The sequence below is a fragment of the Alligator sinensis genome, unplaced genomic scaffold (assembly GCF_000455745.1).
Source record: "Alligator sinensis unplaced genomic scaffold, ASM45574v1 scaffold1456_1, whole genome shotgun sequence".
Taxonomy (NCBI): Eukaryota; Metazoa; Chordata; order Crocodylia; family Alligatoridae; genus Alligator; species Alligator sinensis.
This window is the reverse complement of record NW_005842763.1, coordinates 349,685-374,344: the sequence shown is the minus strand read 5'-3', so window position 1 is coordinate 374,344 and position 24,660 is coordinate 349,685. Positions and strand designations below refer to the sequence as shown.

General features: G+C 48.6%; 1 protein-coding gene across 10 annotated transcripts in view; it reads right to left on the bottom strand.

Moving 5' to 3' along the window:
• Positions 1 to 22,813, bottom strand: part of TJAP1 (tight junction associated protein 1) — a 45,083-nt gene extending 22,270 nt beyond the window's left edge. For 7 of the 10 annotated variants that reach the window (XM_025216740.1, XM_025216739.1, XM_025216737.1 and 4 more), the window contains exons 1-2: positions 22,639 to 22,813; positions 21,759 to 21,845 (exon numbers count right to left, since the gene is read on the bottom strand). The gene's annotated coding sequence lies outside the window, so the exon portion shown is untranslated. Of the gene's footprint in view, positions 1 to 11,312; positions 11,439 to 18,256; positions 19,658 to 21,758; positions 21,846 to 22,638 lie in introns of all 10 variants that reach the window. The other 3 variants (XM_025216741.1, XM_025216736.1, XM_025216738.1) reach the window with 2 other exon arrangements.
• Between the last annotated feature and the right edge of the window lie 1,847 nt (positions 22,814 to 24,660).

Genomic DNA, 24,660 nt, shown 5'->3' with positions numbered 1-24,660 from the left:
CAGCAGCAAAAAACCCCTCCCTCCAGACATGTGGAGGGACAGAGGACTCTGAGGTAACAGCAATTCATTCCCTTTACACAGAGTACTGGGGGAGACGTCTTTCAAACTTATAACCCTTCCCTCTCCCAAAAGGGATGCGCAGACCCTGGCTTCTCAGCCACCAAGTGCCAGCCTAGCACAGCCAACAACTTCTGGGACATTGTAAAGCTCATGACAGCTCAGTTTCTTTCCCTCTTCCCAGCCTTGGCAGAATAGCCATGACTTTGGAGTTAAAGCTTCCTCACAACTATAAACCTGGCTACCATGCATGAGGGGCTGCCCCTTGCTTTAGCTTCCCGTCTCCTTTTCTAAAAACCTCTTTTGATCCAGCAAGGCAGTCAGGAAGGCTAATATAACAGGCACCATAGGGTATCTGACATTCATAACCATGCCCTATTTCACCACAATCCAGGTTCCTCCTCAGGCAGTCTTTCATTAAAGAGCTGTTCCTGGGGCAGCCTAACATCAAACAGCCAGGATGCCTGGCAAAGCCTGGCCGCTACTAAGAGCTGCTCTCCAAAACAAAGATGATTGTTTCTTCAGCTCAGCCACACTCCAGTTCCCTGGACACCTATCCTGTTACTTACTGTGGTTTTGGTTTCAACAGCACTTTACATCCTGAATCACTTTATAAACTTCAATTGTGCTCAGAAGTCACTGCATCCATACATTACAGAAATGTAGCTCCAGCTGAACAGCAGCTCACAGCACCACTATACAACAGGTTAGGATGAGAGGCAAAGAACCTGATATCCAACTAAAAGGTAGGGTGAATATAAGTGATGCAGAAAATATCCAAGCTAGGATGTAGTCAGACATGCAGCACTAGCACCCTAATTTTAAGAAGTACTAAAGGCTCTTTAACAGCTCCAGGCAAGGTAGACATGCACTTTATGGATAAACTGAATCAGAGGTGTATAAGCTTTCATGAGCAACAGTCACTTAATCAGATGCTGATTCATCTCCAATTTAATTAGTCCACAAGATGTACATCTACCCTGCCTTCTGCCTGACTTAGACTAATGCAACTAATTGCCTCGCTCTCTAAGGACTCCAGCTAATATTGCCCAAAGAGTTGCTCAGACAGAAGTGTCATCTACCAAATCATCTGGGTCACTTCCTACTGTACAACATGTTGGTTGAAGGCAAATATGAGAGCAGCACAAGCCTACTTGAACTTGTGCTGTGATCCCTACAGACCTCCAAGGTGGTCTGACAGCAAGTCTCTGGTTTACATATATTCCCTCCCCCAAACACACACTACATATTTGTGTCCCCTGTTTTTTTATCCCTTCCCCAAACAAAACCTCCTGGTATCTGTGCTCCTACAGTTCTGCTCTATAGGCAGAGTTAAGGAAGCATCCTGAGGCAGAAGCAGCAGCAATAAAGCAAGGACATTTAGCAGCTTTGTTGCACGTCTTTAAGGGGAGATGCATTAGCATTTCACATGTTCTTAGGAAATAGCTCACAGGGGTCAGATGAGTGGTCAGCACTTCCAGACGACTGGACTTGGGGCACTGACAGCACAAGCACAATCAAGTGTTGACACAAGGTCATGTCCTAAGTAAATGCTAGCAAAACCCAAGGGGGGTGTTAGGGCAGTGCCCTAACTCCTCACACTCTGTGAGCAGCAAGGCAAGAGCTACAGCAAGCAAGCAGCTTGGAGAGCAGCAAGAAAGTGACTGCACAAGCTTTTAAACAAGCCATTAAGCAGGAACCTCCTTCCCCAGGGCTCTGCCAGCTCTTGTATTCTGGGGGCAAATATGGGAGGGAGAAAGAGTAACCTATAAAATGCCTTCTTGGGATCTGGAATCCAAAATGAAGCACTGAAGCACAAAAAGCAAGAACAGTTACATTTTGGCCAGTGTTCTCAGCCCCCATAAAAGGTATTCAATAAACATGATCTAATCCCCAGCAATCCATACCAGCTGCCCTGTTGAAACCCACAGCCCAAGATGTCACTCACCCCATAATGATATCAGGGACCCAAAGGACCATTACACTGTTGCAGGGGTTGTCAATGCCACAGAATAGGAGACTCATCCCGGGGCACCACAGCTCTGGTCAATGTTGCACTCCATTCAATACCTAATGAAATGGAGCAGCTCCCCCCAACATGGTCTCGCCTACACCCATGGTGTTTTAATCCACCCAATCTGGTTTGGAAATCGACATAGGTAAATCAGTGTAACCCTCCTACATGGGCACTCCCAATTCAGCTAGAGGGCACCCCATAATGAACTGATATCAAAGCACTCAAAATTGAACTAAGGATGCCTGCACAAGAGACGTGCTAATTATCCATACAACAGTTTTACTGATTAAGCTAAACGGACTTCAGAAGCTGTGTGTGAAGAAGGCCTGAGTCTCCCATGAGTAATTTACTGATAACCCATTTTTGCTATCAACATAAAAATCAACCAGATGTTAAAACCTATTTCCCTACCCCCTGGCTCAGGTAGGCAGCACCCTACTAAGCACAATGGGGTGACACGATATCCCCCACCTCTGCCAGCCTACCTCTGCTGGCAAAAGGGAGTAACAGCTACCCATTTCTGTTCCCAACACTGCACACTGGCCTGAAGACAACCAATAAATCTGGAATCATTATTTCCCTCCAAATCCGTCCAAAATGCAGTTGCAGAAACACTAAAAAACTGTCTCCCTTGAAGGGTCTCAGCAAAAGACCAAGTCCTTCCCTCCTAAGGTGCCCTTAGAAGCAACTCTTTCTCATCCATGACAGCTATCCTGCAAAGTTACAAGCAGTTACAATGTCTTCGGTTGCTGTTGGCTGGACTGGTCCACTCTGAAGCTCTGGCCCCCAGGTAACATATCCTAGATAGGCACATGGGATACAGCAGCAGCAGTTGCTGGGAAAGAAGAAATTACAATTTCTCCCAACCCGTGCTATTAAAAGCTCAGCCCTATTAATGATGCATTTCCTTTCTGGCAATGGATCAAGTGTTTTATCCTTACCTCAGATCAGCATCTTTAGTATCTTACAATTTAGAACATGTTTCTCTTCAACAGCATTTCCTTTCTGACTGCCTGAACATTAATGGATCTGTGTTCACAATATCCACCCAACATCCAGGTGAGCAAAAGCTAGATCCATTTCACAGGTGGAGAAACTGAGGCACAGGAAGCTTGCACAAAAAACTGCAAAACAAGTCAGTGGCAGAGCTGGGAATGGATCAAAGACACAGTGGGCTCTGCCAGTGTTTTCACCTCTAGCTCACACCATGCTGCAGTGTATTTGCAGGAAGCTTCATATGGAAAAGTCACAAGTGTCGGGGGAACTGACCTCTGGAAATTAAGTTGCAGGCATAATGTTGCATTGTGATTTCCACTGAATAGACTCACACACCTGTGTCCAGAAAAAACATGGTTGGGGGGGAGGGGAGGGAAGGAAGAGGGAAGAGAGGGCGAGCACACGTGGGAGAAGCAGATAAACGAGCAGCACCGAGTCAAATGTTCTCATATTTTAAATAAGTGAAAAATACAGCCCCAATTCTAACTTCCTACTGGGAGAAGGATGTTTATGTCAGGCTCAGTTCTCTCTGCTCCTAGGGTTCAATTGCAGTAAGAACTGTTTTGGTTTAATTACCCTTTCACCAACAGATGGTCAGAGATGCGAGGCAGAGGATGGCACAGACCTAGCCATTGTGTGGATTTACAGCTGCATCTGGGGCTGAATAATTAAGTGCATGTCCACGATTCCAGCTGCAGAGTTCACATGGCAGACACCATTTTTGGCCCCAGGGGAATGTTCCCTTCCCCTGTTCTCCAGAACCCAGTGGAAGAAGCAGCACTGGCCAACAGCAGATGAGAACCAGCACGGCACGACCTCACTCCCTGTTCCTTCTGAAAGAGCTTCAAACACCAGCCAGCTGGAAGTCCTACATTTCCTAGGTGGCATAGTCAAATTTAAAAGCATTGCCATGGAAACCAGAGCCATCCTCTCTGTCATCCATCACAAAAAGCTTTTTAGGAAAGGAATGTTCCATATTCTGTATAGCACTGAGAACACAGCTTGCAGCTGAAATCAAATTGCGGCAAAAATCTACCAGTTTGGGGCCATGTAAGAATAGTGCCAGGGTAGTCCCTGGATAGAGATGCCTTCCCTCTCCTCCATCTAGCCCAGGTATTGCTTATGAAAGCTCTCCTCAAGCACAGCCTGTAACAGCTCTTGACCAACTAGTACTGAAAGGAAGGCCATTATTTACAGAAATTTAGGTGTAATCAGGAGCAAAAAGCCCATTAAACTAGAAGAGAGGAATACAAAGCTGACCCTGAGCTTCCACAAAAGCCTTCCCTGTTCAGTGACCACATCCTGCAATTCTCACCCTGTGGAAGTTAGGAGTGGAGCTGCTGCCCAATCCTTCACTGGAACAGGGTAGCCATTCTTCATCCTGCTACCTGCATCCATGCCTCTCTTTATTCACGGACTTACTAATGCTGGATGGTGAAGTCACCCTGGCACCATGAGCACCGATACACATACAGCAAAGCTGCTCTGACACGCTGTAATTACAGCATGTCAGAGCAGACTTGATTAATTGAGTCTGCTGGAACATGGTAATTACCATGCTCCAGCAGACTCCAGCATCATGCATATCAGTGTCTTTGTGCTGAAAAATGGTGGCGAGGGAATTTTAACACTTGTTTAATGAAGATGTCTATAAATGCCCCTATATGTGATCATATAGCCCCTCAGCCTTCCACCATCTGGTCCATGGTCACTGCTGTCCCTGGTACAAGTGCAGGTCACCCATGTCACAGTGCACAGCACTTCACCTGGATCAGAGCAGGCTGACCTATGTGCTGGAAGCAATAGTTTCTCTAGGCCACGTGGTCAGAACAAGGAAGAAAAAGTACACTGGGCCTAACTAATTCAGATCCAAGCCAGAGGTCAGAGCACGCACAGAATTCCCCTGCCCCCAGCTCTGTTAGAGGCAGGGCGGTCCGGTCACTGTAGCGGGGTGGAGACCCAGAGTGCATCCCTTTGGCATTGCAGTCAACTAGCCAGTTTGCCACCCACAGTTCTCTCAGCCTCCAGCCCAGCTCAGTTGCTGAGGGGACACTTTCTGAGACAGCCACAACCCACCCCAGGCCCAAGCTAAGGGCAACTGTAGGCTCACTCAGCCTCTTTTTGCAAGCTGCATTCCTAGGCGTGAGTAAATCTCTCCCTCCCCTAAAGAGCAGAGGACACTGCTTCCTCTACCAGGACAGCAGTATAAAGTGAACATCAAACAATAAGGCAGTCTGCCCCCTTTCCAAAAGTTGTGCCACCCCCCTCCCAGACCCATTCCTTACTAATGATAGCATTCTGCCCACTTTCCCTGCAGCATCAAGCTGCACAGCCCTCCTTCCTATGGCTGTGCTGAAGTTCACAGATATTGTCTAGCTCAGGGGCCGGCCTGCACAGCTAGAACCAGGGTAGGATTTTTAACCACCAAATACCTAATGACCTCATGCTGGGGAGAGCTAAAATGAAGACTTCTGTGCAAAATGAAGTTTATTTTCTACCTATGGGGACTTTTACTATCTTTAATTTTCCCTGAGCCTAAGGAAGGGCGCATATACCTGAAAGCTTGCAGAAAAAGATTTTTTTTGCAATTTCTTAGTTGGTCTAATAAAAGGTATAATTTTTGAACCAACAGCTCTAGAGTTTTGCAATTAAGACCTCGCACTTGAGGCTGACCATGAAGTCAACTTGCCAAGGGCAACACCAGGCCCTGCAGCTCAAGCTGACATGGCCATAAAGCTAAATGCCTAGTCTCCCCTGTGATTCCCCCCTGCCAACCAAGACAGTTCATGCCTGTTAGTTACAAGGAGGTTAAATCTATACCTGCTTCAGCAGTGAAAAAAGTCCTCAGCCTCCTCAAAAAGCAAGAGCTGCTTCACAGCCTCCTTTCCCTGACTGAGCTCACTGCAGGCCTTGCTGCACATTAAGCCCCCATTGCCCGCTTGCCTGCTGATCTCCCTATCCCTCCTCACACACAGCATCCTTAAAGCTGCTGCAACTTGGAAGAGAGGTTGGCTGGCTGGCTTCAGGCCCCATGGCTCCTAAAGGAGGCAGGCTGCCGTTTTACAGTTCAGTGCCATATTGTAAAACACATTCAAGGAACTAAGAGTCCAGTGCTCGTCTATGGGATGGGGTTATTTTGCTGAGAGGGCTGTGCTGACCAAACTTGTGAAGCAGGCTGCTCATTTGCTCTTTCTGCCTCATCCAGCAGCCACACACAGGGCCCTGCAAAGTCCACAACTGTGGGCTGCAGAATCTGCTAAGGATAAAGGAACCACAGCAACCCTCCTGGAACACCAGGGCTTGGGACAACATATTGATTATTACCCTGATTGGCAGTAGGTTGCAGATATGCAACTTTATACACAAACTAGATCAAATATAGAAAGAAAGTGCATGTGAGCAAATAAGCAAGTGCACAAATATTCGTGCATACAAGTTCACTCGATCACATACTGTGAAAGGACATGCAGAAAGTAGAATACAAGGAGAGAAATCAGAATACAAAAGACAAGGGAGGTAGAGGGAAGAGACAGATCGATAGATGGGGGATGGGGCAGCACTAAGAGAGAAAAGCAAATGAGCATTACACTCGTAAGAACAAAGGGGGGGGTCACAAAAGCTAATCCAGGTAATAAGAATCTATAGTCCCTATTTAAACCATAGGTAACGGAGTCCAGTCTGTACTGTGCTCCCTCCATTCCCCTCATTAGCCACAAAGGGGAGCTGTAGCTATTTTCTGAGAGCTGTTCACTGCCTGAATCACAAGAGTTGGAATATTGTACCAACTGTACAGGAAATACAGGAGGAAAAGGGGGTTAACAGAGCACACGTGTGCACACATGCATTCATGTTTCTTTTACTGAATGGATAAACTGTATAGTTGGGAAAGAAGTTGGGCACAAAATGAAGAAGTGAACTGAGGAAAGAGGGCACTTCGTGCCTGAAAGCTCATCTCTCCCAACTAACTACAGTAGGTCCAATAAAAGATATCACCAAAAACCCTTGAACTGTAAGGAGCAGCTGTCTCATGTGGAAGTTTCGGATCAAAACCCTGCAACCCCTGACACAAGGTGCAAGGGAGCCTGGATTCTGAATTTAAGAACTGGCTACATCTATCTTCAACTTTTCTTTAACACTGACCGATGGGAAATTAAAGGAACCATTCTTCCCACTCCCTGGCCAATATCATCTCCCTTTCACTTCAGTTCCCTGCAAAACCCTCCCAGCTACCTGAAAGTGGGGAGGAGGATGGACAGACAGACGAATGACACACAACAGCACCAACTCCTATAGTAAAACCCCCAAGGATGAAAGTAATAGCCTCTCTCACAGCAAACAAGGAGTAAGCCAAAATGCACAACAGCTAGTCATGGTCACAGGGTCAATCAAAAGCATTCTGTAGAATCCAAGAGAGCTATTTCAAACTTAAGAAGACCTAAAGACCAGAGGTACAAGAGATACAAATCAAGTGACAGAGTGCAAGGGAGAAGAGAACCCAGTGGGAATGATTTCTGGGGCCTTTTCTGATCAGAAGGCCTCAGATGAGAGTCCTATGATGAAAACCACATGTTGTCGTATAGAGCGCTCTTGTCCCTGCCACCTCAATAATTCATACTCGACTAGGACTACACTCAACTGGACACACCAACAGGGACAACGTGAGTGAACATCAGCACCAGAAGCACAGGGGTGCTCAACCTCTGGCCTGCTGGCAAGATTTGGCCCATGGAGCTGTCATCCAGCCTGTGGGGCTTTCATATGCTCCAGAAAATTTGGCAGCTGGGAGCTGGGGATCAGTGGCAGTGCTAATTACCATTCCCCTATTGCTAAATTTCCAGAGCCATGGGGGGCACCAGAGGCCAGATAACATGGCAGCACTCACTAGATCAGTGAACCAACTTCATACATGGGATCTGGCATGCAGAGCAAGAAGTTTGGGTGCCACTGGCACAGGGCAACAGATCTGGAAACTGTGGCTAGGGGGGGAAGAAAGAACTACCCTGGCAAACTGAAGTGCTCCAGAAAGCCTGTTGCACCTTGGGAGCAAGAAAGGCCTATGGTAGATGGCAGCAGCTTTGCTTTGAAAGAGACTGGCCTGGATTTCAGTCACAGCCCTTGGGGCAGCTGGGAGTTCCCAAGAAGGGAACTGTAGAGACCAAGAGTCTCACCCAGGACAGACGATACACCAAAAGGAAGTGTGTTTCCTATTGTTTCCTCTCCAAAAGCCATGACCACAGTCCCACTGGAATCAGACTGCTCCTCCAGGCCATGGCAGAATTCACCCCCCACCCCAGGACAATGAAGTCTTAGGCCTCGCTGGGGCAGATGGCTTACATGGCCAGGCTGCCACATGCCTGCTCCTCCCAGGATGCTAGGAAGAGGGTCACAGTATCACATGTCTGCATCCCCGCAACTACAGTCATCACTCAACTTTCATACTGTTTGTCCTCCAGTCCTGGAGGTGCTACCAAGGAACTGGTTGCTTCAGATGTGAGCAACAGAAAGAGGCAGGAGTAACAGACCCAAACCCCCATTTAAAAAAAAAAATAAATAAAAAATTACCCTCTAGGGAGATTGGATGCATGGCAATGGGACATTCAGATCTCTGACTTAAAGGATCAGTTGCATGGGTCAAAGGCTCTGGAGCCTCTCCAACTCTCTCCTTGCACTATTTCATCTGCACTTTGTACCAAGTGCCGCAGGATGGCATGAGCCACCCAATCATCTGCCACTTGGGCTGGAGCCTGCAGGGGAACGAATCAACCTTAACTGGCTTTACTGCTAGAAATTAACTCCCCCCTTCCCCCGATGCACACATCCAAGCAAACAGCCAGATCATTCAGAGGCAGCAGGCTCGAGTTATTTTGCTGCACCTATTAAGGCAGTGTTGCTGCTAGGACATGCCCCTGGAGTGACTCCGTGCCACTCCGCACTCTTGCCGCATTCCTCGTGTGGTTTAGCAGAGACTTGGCTGCTGCGCTTGCACACGCGAGAAGTCTGAATCCTGAATGCCGTCTGAGCGCACAGCCCCAGCTCCGCCCCCCCTTCCCCTTCCCGTGCCTGCAGGCCTCCAGGTGTGGCCAGGAATGGCACAAGCTACACACCAAACACACCTTTGATGTGGAGCTGAAAGCATGTAGCTGCAGGGCATGAACAGCACGCCGCCTGCTGCGCGCTGACTCGCTGCGCAGGAATGTGGCCTGCGACCGCAGCCCGAGAAAGGCAAACACACCACATTCCACGCAAGGCAGGCGGCACGAACAAGCGGGCCAGCCCACGCACCCGCCCGGCTGCCTTCATACCCACCAGCCTGGCCACCGAGCCCTGCCTTGGCCACAAGCCCAACTAGCCAAGGGACAGCAAGAGCAACCGTATTTCCCAGAGCTGTAGGGCAAAACAACCAGCATAGGGCACGTTAACAAGGGAAAATACAAGCCACGGAGTTGAGAATCCATCTGTGCGCAAGTAACATCCAGAGCCAGTCACAGAGCTGGGGAGTAGCCCCAGAAGGGCATTTCCCTCCTCCTCCTAGAAGTAAGTTAATGGACAACCTTGCAAGTGAGTCTTGGTGACAGGAACGGGCAGAGTTCAACAGAGGTGCAAAGCCAATGGGTGCATTTGGGCACGAAGCCACTGAGAAAGGCTGGGGCCTTCAGCTTCTTGCAAGAGACCTTAATTCCCTTTATTGAGAGTCTGGTCTTGCATGCAAACTTGTCTCAAGGTATGAAACAACTCTCTGCCCTCAATGGGGCAGGAAAAGTGAAGGGGATCTGGAGGGAGAAACTGCTCTGTGCTCAGTTATACAAGATGCCTCCTTCTCCCTGTCAGTGCACCACATAGTCACTTGTGCCAAAACAAGCAGAAGCCAGTCAGAGCACAAAGATCCCAGGTGCCTGGTAACCTCTGTGCAAGGCAATCTTCTCACAGAGCCTCAGTGGGCTCAAGAGAGTTACAAATGCACCCTAGCTCCCTAGCCAGGAAGCTATTGCTCTCTCACCCTTTTCTTGAGGTTATTAAGCAGCAGCACTATCCCCAACTAGAACTCAGGGACTACCACATCCCTGCAGCAGAACTGGAACCTGGCAGAGGGAAGAGCAGAGCTACTAATCCCTAATCCCAGAGGATCCAGAGTATAGCAGTGGTAATTAAGTGGCAGATGAGCTGCGCTCACTAGAGGCAGAGCTTGGAAAAGAGGAAGAGGACATTCACCTATGGACAATGGCAGGCTGCAGAGGAGGGCAGTGCACCCCTAGGAGAAAGGGGCTCAGAGATGGTTTCAGGACAGTCTCTCTTTGCCTCACGCATTCCTCTTAAAGATCCAAAAAGCAGACCGCGAGGAACAGTTCTGTGTTTGAAGACAACACCACACTAGATGGGGTCTCCCCACCTACATGGACCCCACAAGATAGTGGCACTAAGGATGGGATTTATAAAGATATTAAGCCCTCCAGATGCAGGCAGGAACCCAGTAGGGTGTACAGAAGCACCTAAGTTACAGGGAGTAGAAGACAGTGCTTCCTCAGCACCAACCACATGCGCACCAAGAAAACCTAACTCAGCTTTCATGCAGAGGAAGGAAGCCCCTTCCACTGCTACCAGTTGCCAAGGGCCATCCCCAGCAACCCATCCTCACTCCAGCTGCTCCCAGACTCCCACATCTCAACGGTGCAAGCTGCAATGGCTGAAATCTGCAAGCATTCAGATCTCCCTCTCCTGCTTCCAGGAACAGGCAGAGTCTCTGCAGCTTCCCTTCTCCCTCCCCCATCCAACATTTATTTTTTCAGATGTGTAATACCCTCTCAAGGTGCAGCCCTCATCCTGCCACTGGTGGGCGGGTGAATGGGGGAAAAGGGCCCTTTATAATTGTAGTGTTGCAATCTGCCAGCCTGGCCAGGCGGCCTGTTCCCGCCTGCACTGTATTAAATACCTTATAACTGATTACACCCCCATGGGGCATGATTAGCAGTCTCCAGAGAACAAAGTCTACTTTTATAAGAATAAGAACAGACACGTACTGCTAACCTACTACACAGCTGGGCAGGAGAAAAAATAGCAGGAGACAAACAGGCTGGGGGGGGTGGGGGGTGAAAAAAAACAACACACTCCTCTGCTACCCTTGGTTCCTTCTTCTTAAATATTCATCCTGGTTAGTGTTTGTGATTTCTAGTGCCCTGGATCACTCCCTTTGGAGCAATACTAGAAGATTAAGGCGGTACTGTGGAACACATGAGCAAAGTCATACCCTGGGGTAGAACGGCCTCAAGGCAAGTTTGACAAGTGAACTGCGATTAAACCTCTGCATCTGCTCTGGATGACATAGGTGACAATTCTTCTGCACTGTGTCCCCAGGGTAGAGGAGAGGTTGGTCCTATAAAAAAAAAAACAAAAAAAACCAGCAAGCAGGAGGAGCAAGAGTGCTAGAAATATGATCACATGCCTATACCCCTCTCTTACCATGTGATATATGCCTGGGGGTTCCATTTAAAATGAGGGGAGGAAGCATCTGCTCTGGTTATTCAGTGAAAAGTCACCCAAAACTAAAATTGGCGTGGCATAGCGTGGCCCTCCCCCACTCCACCGGACAAATTTCAGCAGTCTCCAAATGTTCAGGAGCCCACACACATTTCAGTGGGAAAAAACAACTTCATAAAAAGGAGGCCAGAGCTGGTAGGGCCTGACAGTGTGACGACAGGTCTCCGTTCAGTTCACTTCTCAAGAATCAATAACATATATCTGACATTAAAAGGTTCCAGCGGTCTCAGCAGAGGCACACAAGATCAAGCAGAGGCTGGAGACTGAATATTTTCATCCACAGAAACTAGAAAGGTAGAAAGGAGTTCATAAGGGCGTGGAGGGCCATGCCCTCACCATGGACTCCCCAAACCAACATATCACTGCAAACCTGAAGGGGCTAAGGCACAGAGTGTGGTGGGAACTTGTTCCGCTCCTTTTCGCCAGCTCTGGTGTATCTAAGAGCTGCAGCCCCTCCCATGACTCACCTGGTGGCCCCAAGCACAGGCAGATCAATTAAGAAATCTCCGAACAGCTGAATTCAAGAACCTAGCTCAGGGGAAAACATTCCTACTCCAGAGAGGCATCTGTGCAGCAGCTCAGTGAAACAGACTGAGAGGCTGCCTGCAAAGTGACAGAATTAGAAGTCAGTAGCACCAGAGCCCATCTGTCTTGTCCTTGTCCCTGACCCCAGCAGGGCCTGTTGGGTGCAGGGACACATCGCAGTGTATAGTTGGGAGGCACTTGTACTCAGTGGTAATATCTGAAGGGGGAGAGGGTCTTGCTGAAGCACATTCCACATAGATTCTTAATTCAAGCCACCCAGGGAAGGACTCGCTCATGGAGATACCCACCAGCTAAAAATGACCTACTCCTCTCTGTGCTACATGACAACGGGGCTTCACCCAGTGCTCAGCATGTGCCTAACCTATACTGGCTGGTCTCATCCGGTGCCAGGTCCAAGTACTCCACATACTACGGTACCACCTAGAGGCATCAACTGACTTCAGGGCTCCATGGTGCCAGGCACTGACAGACAGTGCAAACACATTTACAAGTTATTTACATATTGCACCCCCAGGGATCAAAGGGGGCAGGAGGGACTTCAGCATAAAAATCCTCCCTCTTGTGAGTCAGACATGAGAAACTCACTATATAAAACTCTGAATAGCCAAGAAAAGGAATGAAAAGAATAATCAGAGTCCAGCTCCAGTGTGGATCCTTATACTGTAACCAGCACCACAGCACCTTCTGTGCTCCAGGTAAAACTTTCCTGCAAGGGAGCTTATATCCAGGTGGCTTCATAAAAATGTTTGGATCTGCTCGCATGCAACAAACCCAGAGAAAATGCACTACACTAAGGCTTGCAAAACTGCATCTAGGAGTGGCTGCTAGGCTCTCGGCCCCTATATCAGTGATTCTCAACCAGGATGCCTTGAGATCCTTTCAAGGGTGATTTGGGGCATCAGGCAAGGTAAACACTGTTAGGTATGCAAACATGATTCATATGATAAACCCAGAATTTTCAAATAGGAATCTGTAGTGTTAACATTCTGAGCTGCTATGGTCTTTCTGAGTTGGTTGCAATAGAAGAATTGCTCTACTATTTTTCTGGAGTCAAATAAACATGAGAAACCTAAGAGCTGGCATTTTCCAAGAGGCTCCTCGAGTTTATCAAGGGGTGCTGCCAGTTTGAAAAAGTTGAGAGCCGCTACCCTGCAGAGCAGGAACAGCTCATCTGCATCCCACATAATAACCCAACTGACTCAAATAACCCAATCTCCCCAACCCCTCTAGGCAGCTGGCAATCAGGCAGTCCACCTCAGCTCGTGAGCAGCACAATGGGTTGCACCTTGCTAACCTCAGAGTCCAAGTCAACACAGCTCACGGCCCTTCCCAGTGACATCCCCCAGCCCCCCTCCCCCCAATTCCTGAACAAATTGCCTTCCGTTACAGAGAAGCACTTCTGCTATTCCACTCACTCCATTACCAACATTCATCATCAGGGCAACAGACCCTAATTTAGCCCATCATGGGCCCTCTGTAAACTGCTAATCCCAATACACAGCTGCTTCGCAAATACACTGGCATGAGCAAACCATAAACGATTTATGGCGCGTGGCAGGAAGACTCCTGGCTCCCCGCGTGGGTGGGGCTTTGGTACAAGATCATGCTTGGGCTAATGTTTATATTGCAAGTTGTCAGTCTAGTAATAAATTATGTACTGTGCTACATAGTAATAGGGCTCTCCCCACCTAGTTTGAGCCCTGACTACACCACACCCTACTACACCAAAGAAACTGTAAGAGATGTGCCAACGCTAACAAAACACTCTACAGGAATTCTGCTGTCCTGTAACAGCTAGGTTGGGTTTTTTTTCAGGAATCAAATCAAGAGGCTTCCCCAAATTAATTTCCCAAGCAAAGATTAAACTAACCATCTCCTGCTAATACAGGGTTTTGCTCTCAGTGAAAACTTGAGACCCTTCTGAACAAAGCTTCAGTTTTCAGACAGCCACAAACTGGACCCCTGAAAAACTGCACTATGACCATGGAGGCAGGCTGTGACATTTTCATGCATTAGTGACCCAGCATCTTTCTGTTTAGAAAGCTCTAGCAGCTTAACAGAACACTGTAAACTTAAAAGTCACATACCTAATACTGTTGCTTGCAACAGCTCTAATTAAAAGGAAACATCTTTCTAGTTTTCCAATGATACTTTGTATATTTCACAGTAGACCATTTGTGGGCATCTCATAAACAGGAAAGGGAAAAAACATTTAAAAGATAAGACAAAGTGATTTAACACCACACACCAGCAGTGGGAAATTCAAGGCATCTGAAGCAGCTGTAACTACTTTAGTTCATTTGAAATTGCTGGCCACTTGAAAATGCAGTCAACTCTTTACCGGTTGAAGTTTCCCCACTTGGCAGGAATGAAGTCCCTGCTAAAGAACAGCAAAAGCAGAGACTGAAGTCTAGCTTAGGTGATTAGGTTGAGAGGAGTATTTAAACATTATTCTGAACACAGGAAGCGATGGATGCCCAGTTCTATGGCCAAGAGCCATGAGGCAGTCACCAAGACCAGCACATATAAAGACAGTGGTAAGAAAACTTATTACAGTAATTGTCTAATTACCTTGCAAAAGCCTCTTATCTTCATCTGTAATAAATGCCAGAGTCAAGTTCACCTGAGGTTTTATACAGCTCTAGATATGATACCCCCAGAACATAGGTGCTACCCCAGCTCTCTTCTTTTCATAGTGCTTAGGGTCAGAAGGGACCTAAACAGATCACCAGGTCCAACCCCCTGCCCCGGGCAGGAACAAGTGCTGGGGTCATAACACCCCAGCCAAATATCTATCCAGCCTCCTCTTGAAGACCCCCAAGGTAGGAGAGAGCACCTCCCGCCTTGGGAGTCCATTCCAGAGCCTGGCAGCCCTAACTGTAAAGTAATGTCTCCTGATGTCCAGCCAGAACCTTCTCTCTAAGAATCTGTGGCCATTATTCCTAGTAAACCCTGGTGGTGCCTGGGGGAACAGAGCCTCCCCCAATTTCTGCTGGTCCCCCCAATGAGTTTGTAAGTGGCCACCAGGTCCTCTCTCAGCCTTCTCTTGTGGAGGCTGAATAGATTCACGCCCTTTAGCCTCTCTTCATAGGGCCTGCCCTGCTGCCCCCTGACCGTGCGAGTGGCCCTCCTCTGGACCCTCTCAATGCTAGCCACATCCCTCTTGAAGTACGGCGCTCAGAACTTTTAATGTTAAAGAAAACCTGGATGACACTGATGAAACTTTAAGGTTGAGACTTTAAATGCAGTACAGTCAGAAACTCCACAATCCTGTTTTTTGCCAAACCATGAGTGAACTTTATTGACAGAAAAAAAATGAAAACAGAATCTGGCCAAAGGAACTTGTTGTTGAGACCACGGCTCTGAATCTGCTGATCCTTTGGAAATGCAACATGAATACATAGCATTATGAGGCCTCCACTACCAACCCAACTAGAACGCCACACCACCCATGAAGTGTGGTGGCCACAAGTCAGACCCCAAAGCAAGGCCCCCTAGAAGCCAGTGGGAGTCCTGCAGGAAACCCTACCCTGAACTTATGCCATTTCATTTTTCAACTCTATTCCCTCCGTTTCACAGATATCGGGCGACTTTTACAGCCACTATTTATTCACCGAATGCAGTCACACAAACCACACAAATAGCTGACTTTTGCCCTTGGATGCCGAGGAAGTACCCAGCAAAGTCCCTGGGTGCTGTGTTCACAAATGTCACAGGACTCAGAATCTGTGGCCAGCCTTGGAAATCCTCCTACTCTGGCATAGCCTTTGAGAGCTCCCATCACACTCAGGCAGACATTACCATCAAATGCCCTCTTACACATCCTTCCCTGCCACTTACCAGGATTCTCTTCCCCTTACCAGCCTGTCCCTTCACAAACAAGCAATGCCAGCTCTATGCTAGGTCTTCAGCACAGAGGGAGGTGGACAGCAAGATAAAGGAGGCATCCTGCAGAGTACAGAAACTGAAGCTTGCATAAAAACATGTCAGATCTCCCTAGAATCTCCTTAGAAAAATTCCATCCTCTAGCCAACAAGGTTTCCAGTAGCATTTGGACTAAAGTCCACTGCCGGCTTGCAACGTGGAGAGGCCAAACTCCATACGTTCCTTCTCCTCTAAACAGCACCTGCAAGAAGCTGTGAGCAATGGTGTCCCCCTGCCTGACACACATATCCAGCAGCACCCATTCATGAATAAGAGAAAATCAGCTTCTAGATCCTGTTCTCTTTCTTTCCAAGGATCCCCTCTAAAATTTAAAACCCTCTCATGTTATTATCTTCTTGGACAGTTCCCTGGCTAAGACTACCAAGAGGGGTCTTCCAAGGGCAATGATCGTAAAGAGGAAGTTAATGAGCACTTGAACATGTTTTGCACCTTCTAGGAACTGCCAGACTGAATCAGACATGATTCAGTATGTTGCCTGCTACTCCGGTCAGTACTAGATGCTTCAGAAAATAAAGCACACCATTACAAAATAAATGCCCTTTCATCCTAACCCCTACTAGTTACATGTTCATTCGTTCCTTGACATGTGAGGGTGATTATTCCTTCTAAATGTAGTATTTTATTCCAAAATAATTCAGAATGTTCTCATTCACTGATCTTTTGAGTCCCATTAAGCTCCTGGCTTCAATGCTGTTATGTAGTAGTGTGCTTCACAGATTAACTATGCACCATGTGAAATATTTTTAATAATTATTTAATTTGTTGCCTATCAACTTTAAAGAAGTTAATTCATTTTAACTGAGGAATGTGTGTTGGCTCTTTCACCTCTCCTCTGGGTACCCCCTAGGACTCAGCACCTTACACGCCTCAAAAACAGCAGCAGGAAACACTCTCTGAGCCATATAAAGAAAGCATTCCCAGCATTAAAACTCTTTGTTCTTAAACCCTTTCATAACAGCATGGAGAGCCTTAGTGATCCACTAAGCACAGCTCCCAGTAGGATGCTCTAGAGAGATAGCATATCGTATCATTCCAGATTTAAGGCAGATTGTGAGCTGCTGCTGCTGCTGGAGCATCTGTGTCCAAGTGCATTAGCAATAAGACAATGTAATGACACGCTGACCAAAAAGAGAACAGTTACCAAGTCTGGAAGAGAGGATGAAGCAGAAGGAGGTAGAAAGGATACATTTAAGTCATGGATAGAGTACCAGTCAAGTAAAAGAACCCAAGAACAAACCCTGAGAACCCACAGCAACCACTCCCTTTAAACAGGACAGAGACAACTCAGGCTTTACTTGGCATCAGTGCCCCTACTCTACGGAGTGTGCTGGACAGTGGCCTACATCAGCATCCTGCTTCATGCTGAGTAGTAGGCCAGTCACTGCTCAGTGTATTCTCATTTATTTGTAGACCTTACTCTGGTGTTTCATCATACACTGTGCACTTCGCAGGCATTAATGGTCTTGTCCACACAACTCCCCAGGGAAAACTGGAAGTATCAGCCTTAGTTTGCAGTCGGGGAACAGGGGCATACCACAAGGAGTCATATCCTGAAGTTGCCACAGACTCGCTATCTTTGGCATTCAGGTCAAGGCCTCTCTACAGGCTGCTTAGAGGAGGCACTGATATGAATAATGTAACATTCTTCAAAATCCAGTTACAGATGTGGTCTTTTCTGAGGGGGACTGGCTCAGAAATCTGAAAGAGAATCTCATCTCTAGAGCAACGGTGAAAGTGGCAGAGACCCATACACACCTCCTTGGTGGCCCATGTATAAAAAGAACATGAGAAGGGGCTCAGTTCTTTCCAGTCCTTAGTACCTAGGTATCCATAATACCTACTAGGCTCATTACTTAGCACTAACTGGGCTCTTGTGGGTAGCCTCAGCAGATGCCAAGGATTGAAAAGGTGACAAACCGAAGTGTTAATTGTTATATGACGGGGGGGAATCTCCACAAAACACTCCCAAACAGGGAAATAGGAAGATCCAAATTTAGGGATTTAGTTTTAATTCCTAATTTTCAATTAGCCCAGTAAAAATAACAAGTTACTTTGCCCCCTCAGGTCAACCCCAGTCCTTGCCAGCCTCAGTCATGAGATGCTAAGCTTGTTCTCAAACCGGGGTGAGCCAACAAGACAACAAAGCAAGCCCCTTCTCCTTACTCTGTAAATCCTTCCCTTGCTCCACACCCATCCCAGAGCTGATTTCCCAAGTTGTGCCTGTACACAGCACTCTTGCCCACGAACAAGAGAGGCAGAGGGAAATGGACCAGCACTGCACAGTTCTTATCACACTTCCTGATGCAGCAGCCAGCCCTCAGCTGCAAGGGAAGAAACAGGGAGATTAGTTGTGATCCTAGCCTGGAAATTGTTCCATGAAACAACAGTAAGTGTTGCAATGCATGGAATTCTCACATCAACCTTAAATATCCTTTCCTTATGAGACAGCAAGATAGATTACAGCTGAAGGGCTCATCTCAGGGTTCCCAGGCTGAACCCCTCTGTAGAATGCAGGTCAACCTCCTGGCCTCACAAGCACAAAGTCCTCTTTAAATGAAGAAGTATCTAGGACTACTGAGTAAAGCAGATGATCCTGTTTTCATGGACCCTGCTTATTCTACCATTATGCAGCTGCTAGTCTTTGCTCCACTTTTTAAAAGCACACATAAGCAAGGCCACATGCCGCAAATCCTGTAATTTATGCCAGTGCTGTCCAACTTCTGAAAGGCCAGGGGCCCACATGCCGTAGACCCTCAGGGCCCTCCCACCTCACACCCAGCCCAGACAGCCTGGCCCTCTCATACTGTGCAGACAATGAGCAGTGTAGACTCACTCTCAGCTATATGCATGCAGCTTCTCTCTTGCACCATGGGCAGCCCAAATTCCCCCTAACCATACATACAGCACCTCTGCTGCCTGGCCTCACCACATCCTGCCCCCGGGAATGGAGGCAGGAAGCAGAAACAAGAGGAAGGAGAGGCTGTTTGGCCACTTAAGCCGTTGAAATGCTGGGGCAGCAGCAGTCAGGTGGGAGCCTGGGGGCTGCATGTTAATCTCCACAGACCATATGCAACTCATGGGCCACCAGTCACACAGCTCTGATCTAGGCAACTCTTCCTACGAACAGCCAGAATGGATTCACCGAGAGCAAGTCATGCCTGACCAACTTGATCTTCTTCTACGATAAGGTGATAGGCTCTGTGTATAGTGGGAGAGCACTGGATGTGATGCATCTTGACTTTAGCAAGGCTTTTAACACTGTTTCCCATGACATTCATAAGCTAAGGAAGTACAGACTAGATGACAGTACTATAAAAGTAGATACATAAGCGTTCGGATCATTATGCCCAATGAGTAGTCCTCAATGGCTCTGTATCGAGTTGGGAGAAGGTATCAAGTGGGGTTCCCCAGGAGTTTGTCCTGGGTCCAGAATCATACAACATCTTCATTAATGGATGACGGGACTGTCTGCATGCTTCACAAATTAGCAGATGACACCAGGTTGGGTAGAGATGCAGACTCCGGAGGGTAGGTAGGGCTAGGATCCAGAATGACCTGGATAAACTAGAGAAATGGTCCCAAAGAAAAATCAATCAACCAACCAACCAACCACCTGAAATTCAACAAGGACAAATGTAAAGTCCTTGTTGGAATAACTGCACGCACAAATACAAGCTGGGGAACAACTGGCTAGGATGCACTATTACATAGAAGTACCTGAGGGTCACAGTAGTCCATAAACTCAATAGGAGTCAATTGCATGCTCTTGTTGAAAAAAATACAACCCAGCATACTGCTAGCCTTTAACAGGAGTGCCTCTTGCAAATTGCCACTCTATTTGGCACTCTATTTGGCACCAGTGAGGCTTCACCTGCAGTACTGTGTCCAGTTTTGGGTCCCACACTTCAAGAAAGATATGGACACATCGGAGAGTCCAGCAGAGAATAACAAACATTATTAAAGTATGCTTCTCAGAACTGTATGAAGGTTGAAAAAATTAGGATTGTTTCATTTGGAGAAAAGAAGACTAAGGGACGGGGATTTAGTAACAGTCTTCAAATACCTGAAGGATGATTATAAAGAGGATGGAGATAGCCTTTTCTCTGTGGTTACAAGGGACAGAACTAGGAGCAATGGCCTCAAAATACAGCAAAGGAAATGTAAATTGGAGATTATGAAAAACTTTCTGCCTGTGAGAATTGTTAAACATTGGAACAGGATACTTAGAGGAGATGTGAATTCTTCATTCCTGGAAATTTCAAGAACAGGTTGGGCAGACACTTGCCTAGGATGGTTTAGTCAGGGATGACCCTGCCTTGAGCAGAGGGCTGGACTAGATGACCTTCCGTGGTCCCTTTCAGCCCTACTTTCCTGTGACCCTATGAATTCCTGCTACCACACATTTCAGAGGAACCACATCCAAAGTGTGGTAAAAGATACTAAGGATCTGAGAGCTGCAAAGTGACTTTTGCAGAGGCTGACAAGTAATCAACATACCCTGGACAAGACTGTAATTCCATCTTTGATACAGTGAGCGAGTCTGAGTTGGCAACAGGTCCTAGCACATAATATTCTCATTAACAGAGACCCAGGCTACACTGTGAAGCTTCTGAGGCCCCTCCAAAACATATTCCTAATATGTTATCAGCAACCGGCATCTAATTTTCCAGAGCTAGAAGCTGAAAGTTGACTGTTGCAGGCAACACTTGGGTCACTAAGGTCCAACTTTATAGTATGAGTTTGGTTATGCAGCTTAACACAGGTACCAAATGCTCTCTGCAGACTCAGTGACAGAGAGAAAGGGAAATGAAGGCATTATACTGAAAGTGACTTGAGGGGAAAGTGAAACAGGACATGCCAAAGATCAACTCCTAGTTAAACAAATACCAAAGGGCCCTTTGCCTCAAGCTCTCAATTCTACTACAGAAAACCCAGAAGTGCAGTTTCATCAGCCATCAGGGAATCAACTAAAACAGAGGTGGTCAACCTGCACCATGAGTACAAGTGGCAGCAGATCAGGAGAGGATAAGCATCATAGCAGAAGACAGGAAGGAAGCAGAAAACAGAGCAGTGGATCAGGCAAAAGAAGGTGGATTGGAGTGGCACTCAGGAAGGGCTAATTGGTGGCATAAAGGCCAAAAAGGTTGGCCCCCACTGAATTAAAAGATAGCAGCAAAGGTACTGATTTCTAGTATACCAACTACTGAATGCAATTTGGGTTAGTACATCCCTCAGAGTGAGATCATGAGGAAAGGTCTCAGTGCAACTCTGACTTGACAGACCATTTGTTAATCAGGCAACAAACTCTAGGCTCAAATTGTCTTGTCCCCACACATTTGCTTTAGGCCTCCATCACTGGAAAAGAGGGCTTTAAAAGGTTCCTTTCAAGTGGCACAAAAAACACTACAAACCACCCTGTCTCCTGTGCCCAGTATATTAATGAATTCCACCAACCAGCCAGCTCCCTTCTTAATCAGCACCTCTGCTTCTACCATCCTTTCTGGGGACTTCATTTAGGCAACAGGGGCCTCACAGAACAGAAGAGTACTCTAATACGCTGGACTTGCAGAAGATCCCTTTGCAGGAAACATGCCTCACACATGTGCACTATGGGACTTCCGGAACATAGTCAGGTGCAGCCCCACCCCATTCCTAGTGTCCTTACCTGCCCTGCAGTGTTCGTATCCAGAGGATTCACCTCTTCCTCCTGAGTAATCCCTTTTGTTCAGCTGTCTCTGAATTAGTTCTGATCCTGCAAAACACAGGATTGCACCTTTGTGAAGCCCTTGCAAGAGGGATGCAATCTCACATTGCTGAGCTGTGCTTTTCAGCGGGCTGATCCCAGCTGCCATCTCTTGAACCCAACACAGCAAGTTCTCGGCCCTACCAGATTCACAGATTCCTCTCTCACTGGCGCTCTCCTCGAACAGAACAGCCTTTCTCTTGATCATAATCCCAGCTGTAAGCATGCACCCATTCACAGCTTCCCCACACACAGCCTCCTACCCATTGAAGCTCTAGCCCAGACCCAGACATGCTTCTGCATTGCCTGCTCAGCAATGCTTTTGCCTAACCCTTTCCCCTAGCCCCCTGGGAGCTTGTTCAGACTCGCAACCCCACCCACAGCATGCCTCTGTGACACCAGGGAGAGTTTCTAGGCAAGCAGGGAAGCCCCTCTCTCTTCCACACCCAGACAGCCTTGCTCCTGCCTCCCCCTCTTTCCCCACTGTGGCCCCCCGCCAGAGCAGGATGGCTCCCTGCCCTTCCCTGCTCCCCAGGTAGGGGGGCAGAGTTTCCTGCCAGGAGGCACTGGCCCCCCTCCCCATGCCCTGCAGGACTCCAGCTTGGCTCCCTCCCATGCCCCTACCAGCCCCACTTTGCCCTGCCCCCTCGCCCCCTGGGAACCAATCAGGGATGCCGGCCCCTGCCCCTGGCTCCATTCTAATCCCCCATCCCGGCTCCCCTCGCCCACCAAGTGCTGGCTCCTCGCGCATGCGCCCTGAGTAGCCCCCCCCGGCCGTTGCGGCCCCGGGCTCGGTGCTGACCTGGCGGAGCTCCCTGCCCTACCCGCGGCTGGGCCCCGCTCCCGCCCGGGCTCGCGGGGACTTTGCGGCCGGTTCCGGCCCGGTTGGGCTCCGCGTCGGACCCACCCCAAACTTTGCCCCCGCTCAGCCCAGCCCCGCGCGCGCTGGGCTCAGGCGGCCATGTTGCCGCGGGGCATGCCGGGTAATCCGGCGGAATCCCCACGCACGGGCGTCGCGCGTCATCCCAGCGGCCACGCAGCGCGCTGCTGGAGGGAGGAGGAGCGGAGCCTCGCGGGTCGCCATGGAAACCGCGCGGAGGGCGGGGAGAGGAGGAAGAAACCAAGTGACGACGTTGAAGGGGGGAGGAATGGAAGCAGCGCTTCTGGGAAAGAACTAAACGGCTCAGTCGTGGGGAATAGGGAGGGGGAATGTGCTGTGACGTAAGCTCCGTTTGCAAGCAGGGAGGGGCACGTACGCACGCATGCACACACACCTGTGTGTGGGCCAGGGAGGGGATGCGCCCCACCTCCGGGTACAGCCAAGGAGGACACCCCCCTTTCCCCTCCTCCCTATGGCCGGGGAGGGAATGGGGACACACACCTGTAACACACACACACCAGCTCCACCCCCTCCCGTATATGGCTCCGGGGGGGGTGGGGGGACACCCCCCCCCCCCGGTATATGGCGCACGCACCCGTGTACGGCCAGGGAGGACTCACATGCACGCACACGCACCTGTGTATAGCCAGAGGGGATGCACCCCCCCCCCCATTTACAGCCAAGGAGGACACACAACACACACTACTTCTCCTCCTTATGGCCAGGGAGGGGATGGCCACACACCCATGTAGGGCCGAGGAGGAGACACACTTACACACACATACACACCTGTGTATGGCCAGGCAGGGGACATGTGTGCACATACACATACCCACAGACTCAGGGCTGGGGTGCCTCTTCAGGGCAATGCGTGCTTCAGGACCCTGTCCTCTGGCACACGGAGGGAAGAGTGGCGTGGCAGCCTGCTCCACCAAAGCCCCCCCCTTGTCCTGGATGAGGTGAAATTCAGTGCCCAGGCTCACCCAGTCCCGAGTTTCCACTCCTACCCTGGCCCCATGAATGAAGCCTGGCCCCAGGGACATTGCTCTGGCCCAGGGGAGGGGAACGAGCCTTGTTGAAACAACCCAACAAAGGCCTTTTTTTCTGCTCGTGCCTCCCCTTCCTTTTCTCTCGTTGCTGCCAGCAGCTGGGTGTTCATATGAGATGTGTTCACATGAGGAATCCAGAGAGTCTGCAAATGGGATGGCCGGGAGGCCACAACACAGGATTGCAACAGGAGAAGTGTGGCCCCTGACTATCACAGGGACGATCAAAGGAGGCAAAGCTGTGATTCACAAGAGTATCGAAGGAGATTTTTCCTCCCTCCATGCAAAAAGCTAGATTGCAGGAACAAGGGACAATACCCTTGCCTCAGATTATCTCTCAACTGTGTTACTCCAGCAGAGACCAGTGTCCAGAACAGCAGGTTTTTTCCTTTGTTATGTAACCAATTCCCCCTAAAAAAGCCCTGCCTCCTCTCCCTTCCCTGGAAGGCTGTACGTCACATTCAGTCCTGGGGCACATCATAGCCTGTTGCTATGGCAATAGTTATGATAGTATAAACAGAGGACTCTAACCTGTTTGTGGGGCCAGGTGGAGACGGAAAGAGATAAGTAGAGTGGAAAAATCCACTCGAACAGATGTAGGGGAAATGGATGCTTCTGAAAGTGCAGGGGCTGAAGATAATGCCTACCAGCAGACTGCGGGGAAAAGCACACAATACCATTCTGCCAATGCCCCTCAATTGTGATCTGCAGAATCTCTTGTTATTACAGTCCTGGGACTCCCACGCACAGTGCTGCCGATGCATCTTGATCCCAATCTGAACCAGCTCCTCTCTTCCATTCTTACAGCACATGTAATTCTGACCGCTGCCTCTACTACTGTCTCCCTCTTACTGTTGTTCAGTTACAGAATCATAGAAAGTAGGGCTGGAAAGGACCG